Raw genomic sequence first — 9502 nt, 5'->3', positions numbered from 1 at the left:
TATTTATACCAGGAGAAATAAAGCCTTGCTTTAGTATTTCTGTCATAAAAGCTGTGGTATCTTTAACTTTTTAACTCTTCCTCTATCATATTTGTCTCTTATATTTTCCTAATGTGTTATTTACCCTTTAATTGCCTTTCTGATTGTTTATATCTTAAACTTAAGTATACAGTGAAGTCTAAATAATTTTCCTTTGCAATTTTTTCAGTGCTTTTGTATTTAGAAAGACTTTTCTCAGCTAAAATGCAAGTAGAAATTTACTGACACTTTTACTATCTTTTTATAGTTTAAAATTTTCGCATTTAATTTTTCAAGGTATTTCTTATTATTTTTTGTGTGTACACTGTGAGGTTAGATTTCAAATGCATTTTGTTTTAAATAACCAAGTCTCTCAATGATTTATTGACCTATCCCCTCCCCTTTGTCATGCTTTCTTTATTATCTATTATGCTCTTGTTTTTTCTAGGGTCTTTTTGTTAATTGTCTTGCTAAAAGTATTTTAAGGTTTAAAATCCTTCATAACAGGAGAAAGAGGGCTGGTCTGAGGTGAGTAGCAGGAGAGAAAGTTTACTATACAATTCTACCAAATTCTAACCTCTGTGTTAAGATCGTTTCCAACAAGGGCCCGGCAGAATGGCTCCCACAAAGAGTAATGAGAATAAGGAAGGTCATTCTGCCATCAACAAGGCAGTGACCAGAGAGCACACCATCAACATTCACAAATTAATCCATGGAGTGGGTTTCAAGAAGTGTGGCCCATGGACACTCAAAGAGATCTGGGAATTTGCCATGGAGGAGATGGGAACTTCAGATGTGCACACTGAGACCAGGCTTCACAAAGCTGTCTGGGCTGAAGGAATAAGGAATATTCCACACATATCTGTGTGCGGCTGCCCAGAAAATGTAATGAGGATGAAGATTCACCAAAAAGGTCTATTTGTTGGTTAGTTATGTGTGTGTCACTACTTTCAAAAATCTGAAGACAGTTAATGTGGATGAGGACTAACCACTGATTGTCAAATAAAAGTAGAAAACCACCAAAAAGAAAAACAAAACAGCAAAGGAAGCAATGTTTTTTCTACACTTCCCCTAACTGTCCTTGAGCATAAAAACCTTACTTTTAAAGGAAGCAGGAAACTGTTAGAGTAACAGCTATCACCACATGACTGGAGAGATGTCCAGGAGCTAGAAGGAATTGTGAGCCCTAACAGGGTGTTATTCCATCTTTAGGATACACCCCGGAGTACTCATGGTGTACCACTGTCATCAAAGTTGCTCAGGGCTCATTTAAATCCTGGTTGTCACATCCTGGCTGTGTAACCTGGGTGTGGTTCTAAACATCTATTTCCTCACCATAAAATGAGCTCATATAATGCCCCATCACTGGACTCTTGTAAGAATTAGATGAAATAATAAACAGATGGCATTTGACAATGCTGAACACACAGTAGGTATTCAAGAAAAGATGGCTCCCTACACCACTCCTAACTGCCTCCTTCCAAAGAGAGCCCAGTGGCATGTGAACAGAGCAGCCACACTCCATGTCTTTCAACACGTGACCGGAACTTTTATTAGGGAAGGTGGCCTTATAGGTTACCCAGTCACCTTCTCTTTTCATCTTTGCCTAAAGTTAGCTTCCATGGAAACTACCCACAAGATTTAAGAGAACAATTACTGATCCAAGACCTTCCCTCCACATAATCTTTTTCATTGATTCCTTTCCAGCCATCCTTTCTCCTGATGCCTAGCAGATGATGGATTCAAGTACATAACAGAACCTCCCCAGAGAAGGAGCAGTGGATGTTCAGAGTATATTCAGATTACAAAGCTACTGTAGTAGAGTCATCTGAACCAGCTCTCATCTTCTCCCTGCTCCTATGGGTTGGGGTGAATCTAAGAATTAGAGGGAAGCAATTTGAAGCAGACATCATTTATCATCAGTCAGTGTGAGATCACATTGTAGTATAACTTAGGGCCATAGAATCCATGAACACTGTGTTAGCAATATTAACTAGAGTACTCATTCAAAGGAATATAAAGAATATAAAGTTAAGCACTGACAATCAGTAATGCCTGAGGCTGCAAAATTTGCAATTTACAAGAAAGGACTGAGAGACTAGAAATTTGGTTATTAATAGTAAGGGTCCTCAGAAAAAGTGTGGGTGGGTCAAAAATACCAAGAAAGGGGTTAAAGGAAAAGAAATGCTGGAAATAAAAGAAGGGAGAAGCATTAAGAAAGGGTTGTCCCTGTAGGACAGTCCTCTTTGTCCCCAAAACCTAAGCAGAGAGCCATTGTGGAAGGAAGAGAACACGGGAATTCTGGAGATATATCATGGGCAAGGCACCCAATTTCCTCCCCTTACCCACAGAACTTTGAGAAAACTATCTAAACTCCCCAGTAAAAAAAAAACCACATGAGCCTTCACTGAGACTCAATGTGGTTTCAGTTGAGGGAAAGTGAGTCATTAACTCCCTCCTCATGACCATGTGAGGGTCTCTCTAGCCCCACCCTGTGGACTGCTGGGCAGTGAGGAAAACCCACCTGCAGATAATGTCCTGGCTGAAGACACGCTAAGACAATCCCTGTCAAATAGTTAAGGAGCAGAGATGCCATACAGGTGAATGACACAGCCAGAAGTTGCTCAGGCATTTTGGCAATGGCCATTCCCTAGGAAGATCGCCATTCTCCCTATTTCCTCCCTCAGAGCTGAGGTGTCCTTTTTCCCCATCCTTAGATATTTGGAAGTGCCAGCTCTCCCTGTCTGATCCGTGCTTTCCAACACCCTATCTCCAAAACTTCTCCTTGGCCCTTCCCCTAGGGTCCAGCACCTACTTCCTGATTCAAGGCCCTGAAGCAGTGTCCTCCTCATCTTCATCAGCATTTCCTGCCCCCCAAGCCCCTAGCTCCGACATTCCATTTCTTATCTGTCTCTACCTGGCCACAATATTTGGGCTCTTCTGGACAGCCATTCCCCTAGCCCTAATAGATTAACTCACCCTGCACTGCTTTTTTTTTCCCCCCTCTGCAAATTCATTAACTAGCTGATCTAATATAAGCTCCATAAAGGTGGGGGTTTTGGTCTGCTATGCTCACTACTATACCTTGAGAGTCTGGAATAGTGCCTGGCATCTAGTAAGCTGTTAGTAAATATTTGTTGGGTTAATTAATGAATCTCACTAAAAATTAACCCTTCCTCTCCATAACTTCTCCTCTAGTATCAGCAGGTAATCTTCAGCCCGAAGGTTCCCATCTCCTTGCATGGCAAACCCAGAGCCACCTCCAGAATTTGAAGGTCATATTTACATTTTAAAGAGAATCAACCCTCGAAGAGTTGTTTTGTTTTCTTATCCATTTTTAAATACCTATACCCTACATTTATATACCTTACACATGTATATAATCAAGTATTTTTATTTAATCTTTTGAGGGTTTTTCTTAGTCTCCAAACATTTTTGGTAGAAAGGAATGCTTTGAAAAAAAAGATATATTATCCTCTCCCTGTATAAACTCATAAAGAGTGACTCTGATATATTTGATGGCACATTCTTTTACTACCTACAGAACCAGATGTTAAGAATTTGAAATAATTAACTCTTTGAAAGTAGTTCTTGCTGTTACCACGTCACATTTTAGGATTTAACAGAGACGCAGAAGTAAGCTGGCTTTGCAGCCCATGGAGCTCGACCACTAGCTACTTGATCTTGAACCAAACATTGAAGGCCCCTGAGTCTAAGCGACTAGTGTGTAAAAAAAGGTGCCAAGATCTACCTCACAGGGTAGTTGGTGTGAAGATACAAGATAATGCATACAAAGCAAACGATACAAAAATCTGCATAGCAGGTGTTTAATAAATTATAGCTACTAATTTTAATATTTCTATTATTACTCAAGAGATTATTTGCATCCTAATGTAAATGTACTATGCCTGCAATTAAGGTAAGAAGCCACAAGATGAGGGGTGCCTGAATGACTCAGTTAGTTGAGCGTCTGACTCTTAATTTCAGCTCAGGTCATGATCCCAGGACTGTGAGTTCAAGCCCTGCACTGGGCTCTGTGCTGAGAGTGGAGCCTGCTTGGGATTCTCTCTCTTTCTCCCTCTGCCCCTACCCCCCACCCCCCCCCCACACACACAGCAATTTGTGCATGCATATGCTGTTCCTCTCTCCCTCTATCAAATTAAAAGAAAAAAAAAGTCACAAGATGAAGTTGATGTCTTTATGGCCTGAGTAGTAAAAATCACCTTGTCTCCTTTTTCTGTTTTACCAAACAAGAGATGGTTTTTTTCCCAGTGTCTCTTTCAGGCCTCTTGGTTTTCATTTCACCAACCATACTTCAGGTATAATTTACCTGAAATGGAAAGAAGCCTGTTTTTCTTATTTAGTACCATAAAACTGAGCTCTATTTTTAACTATATGAGTAATTAATATACCAAACACACATTTCAAAGCCAACAATCTAAAAAGAAAATAAATACCAAAGGGCAACACTTTGGTAGCTTTTTATTGATATGTAACTGATGGTGTTTATTCCAATACCAAATCTTGATAACTCTCTCAATTTCCATTAATTTAACCTCCTTCCTTAAAACTGTAATCATATAAAGGATGTAGGGCTACCAGTCCTCTCAGTATCTTTTTTATGGTGCTTCCTCCATCAGCATCTGGTTTCCCTCTTCTAGTTAAGTGATGAATAGGATTTAATTTCACTTTCTTCCCCTCTTGCTTCTACAGCCTCAGAAGCACAACACCTCCTATCCCTTGCACTAGGCACAGCCAAGTGACATATTAAGTGCTACTGAGGATTGCTATGGGAGTGTTGCCTCTGGTGCTGGCTGGAAGGACTATGAGGTCCCAGGCCAGTCATGTCACCTGTGGAATTCAGTGCCATCCTCTCTAGAACATGGTCTCCAGAATCTATGGAAGCTCTGAGAATCCATGACTTCATGATTTCTTAAAGATAAAAATGGTCAGTCCAAAGTTAACAAAAAATAATAATAATATGGGAAAGTAAATTCAGTAAAACTAGACCTCCAATACAGACAATCAAAATGTAACAGAAATCTCTGAAAGACTCTGTTTCTCGGAACCCACTGAGTAAATAAACCAATGTGTTAGAGGTCCCTAATGAGTGCAACTTCCTCAATTTTTGATTTGTGTGTGTCTGGGTGCTTTGTCCTCTTAGATTATAAATTCCTCCAGGAATGGAAATAGACCTTTTTCCAGCTCAATGTCTATCCCATAATAATCCAACAAGAATCACTTGAAAGCTGATAGCTGACTGACCGATTAAAAATCTGCTTTTGTTGACAGAGTTATACAAATCCTATTTGGCAGCACTGTAAAAAATATATATGAAATGCACTGACAAGTTTAACTTTTATTTGGCATATAGAGGGAGAGGTCCGTGGTTTACTCTTTTACTGGGAAAGCTATCAAGTAACCTTATCTTGTTCCAGCACCTATGCCAAATCATATCTACCTGTGACTTCCACAATTTGCTTCAACTTACATATTCTTTTAGTGGCTCCACATTTCAAGACATTGTATTTGGTGACACAGACTTTATAACCTAATAAATTCAAAATGCTCATATTTTATAGTTCATTCAAACCAGCAATCTAAACTTCTTTTAAATAGAAAACGTTACTAATTCCCAACCCTTGTTAAAGTCTTGCATCTAATTTCTCAGTTCTTGTTCCTAGGATGCATAGCATTGCTGGAAAATTTTTATGAAGCCATGCTCAAAAACATCCTGGTGTAAAATAATAAAGGCAAATATAAAGAGGGATGTAGCCTGTAATTCAAACACTGATGGATAATATACGTGCTTAAAGATAAACCCAAGGTAAAAATTAACAACTGTTCAAAAACTCATTCTCCTTACTTTGTTATTTCTGGTTTTCAATTGCTATAATTAAAAGGACTTGTTTCCCATGAACATCAAAGACAGCAGACAGATGCTATAAAATGCTTACAAAAACCTTATTTTCAGTTTGTTGCCAATACTTTAAAGGGAGAAACAAAGTGTGAGAGTTCTAGACTCCTCTATGCTCATCGCAATTTGAGATTTGAGCTCCTTATCATCATTGCCATTGTCCTTGTTATTGTTTTTTCCTTCCCCAGATTCAACACTGACTTTCTTTGTTATTCTGGCCAACCCATTCAATCTCTATGGCAGATTCTGCTAGAACTGTTCTTGACTCATCAAGCTCACAGGTAGGCAATGAAAATTTGGGAGACTGAAGACTGAAGAATATTAAATAAAGAGGGTATTTAATGGTGCTGTATTGAGGTGCTGTAAAGACAGAGATTGAAGATGGAAATGGACTCCCAGAGACAGCCAGATTTATAAATCAACACTCAACATTGTGCCCTGTGGAATCTAATTGATTGTGAACTAGCTCACATACGTCTTAAGCCTTCTCTTGGATTGTTTCTCCCCTGACTTTGACCTGACACCAGGTCAAAACTCTCCAGCAGTATCTACTCCTACCATTCCTCAGAATCATCACAATTTAGGAAGCAACATACTCTTACTTCCTCTCAGCCACTCCCGTACCATCAATCTACCATGGCTCTCTGCAACACCTGGCTTTTTGAAACACTTTTCCCTGGCTCCCAGCTCCCTCTGTGTTGCTGTTTTCTAGCAACCTGTGAACCCCTCAGTATTGTTCTTGATAGCTTAGCCTTTGGCTTACATCTTCTCCCGACTCATTCATGGCAATGTCTTGTTAATCTCAGTATCCATATGGGATGGCCCTCGCCACACTCCAGCCTCAACATTCTGATACCATCTCTGCACCTCTACTGAAGCACTCACACTTACCCTAGATCTGTTATTCTGCAGAATTGCTCCCTTGAAAGATTTTTAAATCTCAGTTTCCTTTCTTTGTCCACAACCTATCCTACCTCCCCTTTCACATCTACTGAAATGGCTGTTCAGTCACCTCATCCTGCTTTCAGCATGTTCATTCTTCTATTTCCTCCTTTACTCACCTCCTTACCACTCCAGGTTCTCATAATGAAAAACTTTAGTATTATTCCCATGAACACAACCAGAACCCCTTGTGTCATCCTTCCTCAAATTCTGTCATTCACTCTCAATGCTCATGTATCAGGCTACTGAATACTACTTGAAGAAAATCTTGACTCGGGTCACTTGTTTTCATGCCAAAATCATACCATCTGGCCTCAGTGGGGCCTTCACTGATGTTCACAATTTTAGAGTTCAGTACTGAATGAGACTTTATCACTTTTGCCTTATCAAACTGTTATCACTAACCTCAAAATCTACTCTCCTCTTTATCTTCTCTTTTCTTAATACTGTTCTACATGATGTGAATTTAATCAGTTTTCCTTCTCTGTTCTTCAATTTTCAGCATGTGTAATCCATTCTCCCCTTTACTCCTTTTTCAAAGATGGACATTCCTGCTAACTACATGTCCATTTCTTCCCCAACTCCTCCAAGAGGGTCTTCTTATCCATCATCATGCCCATATCTTCCTCTCTGGCAGTCTTCCTCAGGTCTCCCACACTCATACAAGGCTTTTCCAAACTTCCTACCTTCATGAGGTATCACCTTTCTGTATTCTTTTACAACCACCGAGCTTCTTGGAAAAGTGTTTATGCTTTATGCTTCCACTTCAACTTCATTTACTCCTCACTTACGTGTATCTGACCAACATGGTCAGCCCTTCAGGGTCATCAGTGACCAACTAGTCATATAATGCATGTGTCCGCTTAGAAAGTGAGTAGGGAAAAGAAAACACTAAAATATTACTTGTAAGGAAATCAAATTAAGGACATTTTTAATATATTTTTCTGCTTTTCCAAATACTCTTTAATGAGTAGTCCTTTCACAATCAAAAGGGCAAAAAGGACTTACATTTTTTTCTCATTTCTCTTTCCCAGTCTCCCTGAGGTATTTGACCCTATTGATGGCTCGTCCCCAAAACTCTTTCCAGAGTCACCCAATAGGTGTGCAGTATCTGCAGTCACATGAGGTCATACACTTAGAAAGACCCAGCTCAGTTTAGGGTTTTTCCATCTTCATTTTGAAATTCTTAATAATTTGTTAACAGGGGTCTCATATTTTCATTTTACACAGAGCCCTGAAAATAATGTGTCTAGTCCTGACTCTCCCCTTAACTTCTGATCCTATATTCTCTTTTTTCTACATTTCTAACCTTCTTTTCTATTTCATCACTCCACTCACTAAATTCAGTTCATCACAGTGGTTACCATCACCCACTTCACATCTCTCCTTTGTTATTCTCACCAATGGCTTCAGCTTTCACTCCACCAAATGTCACCCAAGTGTTGCCTGAATCCTAGGATTCAAATTCACATTTCTGGCCATAAGTGTGTATTTCCACAAGGGTGTTCAGTAAACACTTCACACTAACACGTCCAAAAAGGAATTCAGCCTGTACTTATGTATTCTATTCTTCTATGACTATTGTCTTTCACTCAATTCTAGATCTACTCCTAGAGATGCATGTGGCTATAGTTCATTCACTTTCACTGCTCTATAGTACTCCATTATATGAATACACTTCAATTCATTTCTCTGTTTTACTTGCAATGAATATCTGGGTTGTTTTGGGAGTTTTGTTACTTGTTGTTAGGTCTGGTTACACACATGCAGGAAGAGTTTCCTTAGGTTGTAAAACTAGAAGTAAAATTGTCAACTCATAGAGTACATACAAATTCAATTTTACGTGGCAATACCACAGTGTCTTCAAAGTGGTTGCATTACTTTACATACACTCCCACCCAGAGGGTACAAAAGTTCTTGTTGCCCTGTACCCTCACTCATTTGATATTATCAGATTAAAATTGGCCAACATCATTGTATCTCATCCTGATTTTGACTTTCATTTCCCTGATTATTAATGGGAATTAGCATATTTCATATGTTAGCTATATATGAAATGTCTCCTATTCTTATACTGCCTTTATAATGGGAAAATTTCTTTAGTAATTAAAATCTACACCACAGGCAGCTGTTGTCAGTATAAGAAAGAACACTAAAGACGTACAGTCCTATCCTCACTTAGACGATGGACTTGACCAGTTTCAAACAATTATACTTTGGAATTTGCTTACTCTCAAGGCAATAATGTTCTGTAAAACTAGCTGTGTAAGGAATCATCTGTGGCTTTTAAACCTTTCCATGCAACCAGCATGAAGTTACTCAGTGCCATGTTTAAAGAAAGACTAACTTCAGGGGTAGGCACAGTGTGGAAGAAAGAATTTTCTTTCTTAGTACTTAGCTCCTAATCCAGTAAGAATAAGAACTAAAAAGAAAACACAAGTGTAGATTGTTTAATGAAGAGTCTACTACACTCATAAAAGAATGTGTGAAAACCGTGGGAAATAGAAGCACCCTGCCAACCCCAGCCCAACCCAATCTCACCTCTCCTAGACACTTCCCCCTATACTTTCTGGAGTTCCCCAGGCATGTTCTCATAAGTCACTGCTTCCTGTCTATCATTACCTA

At 39.2% G+C, this 9502-nt stretch overlaps 1 pseudogene; it reads left to right on the top strand.

Annotated features, from left to right (window-relative positions):
* Positions 1 to 542: 542 nt before the first annotated feature.
* On the top strand, positions 543 to 1059 carry LOC122492356 (annotated as a pseudogene).
* Positions 1060 to 9502: the final 8443 nt, after the last annotated feature.

The sequence above is a fragment of the Prionailurus bengalensis genome, chromosome C2, assembly GCF_016509475.1.
Source record: "Prionailurus bengalensis isolate Pbe53 chromosome C2, Fcat_Pben_1.1_paternal_pri, whole genome shotgun sequence".
In the NCBI taxonomy this organism is placed as follows: Eukaryota; Metazoa; Chordata; class Mammalia; order Carnivora; family Felidae; genus Prionailurus; species Prionailurus bengalensis.
Note: the sequence above shows the minus strand (reverse complement) of the source record. Positions and strands in the feature narration are given on the sequence as shown.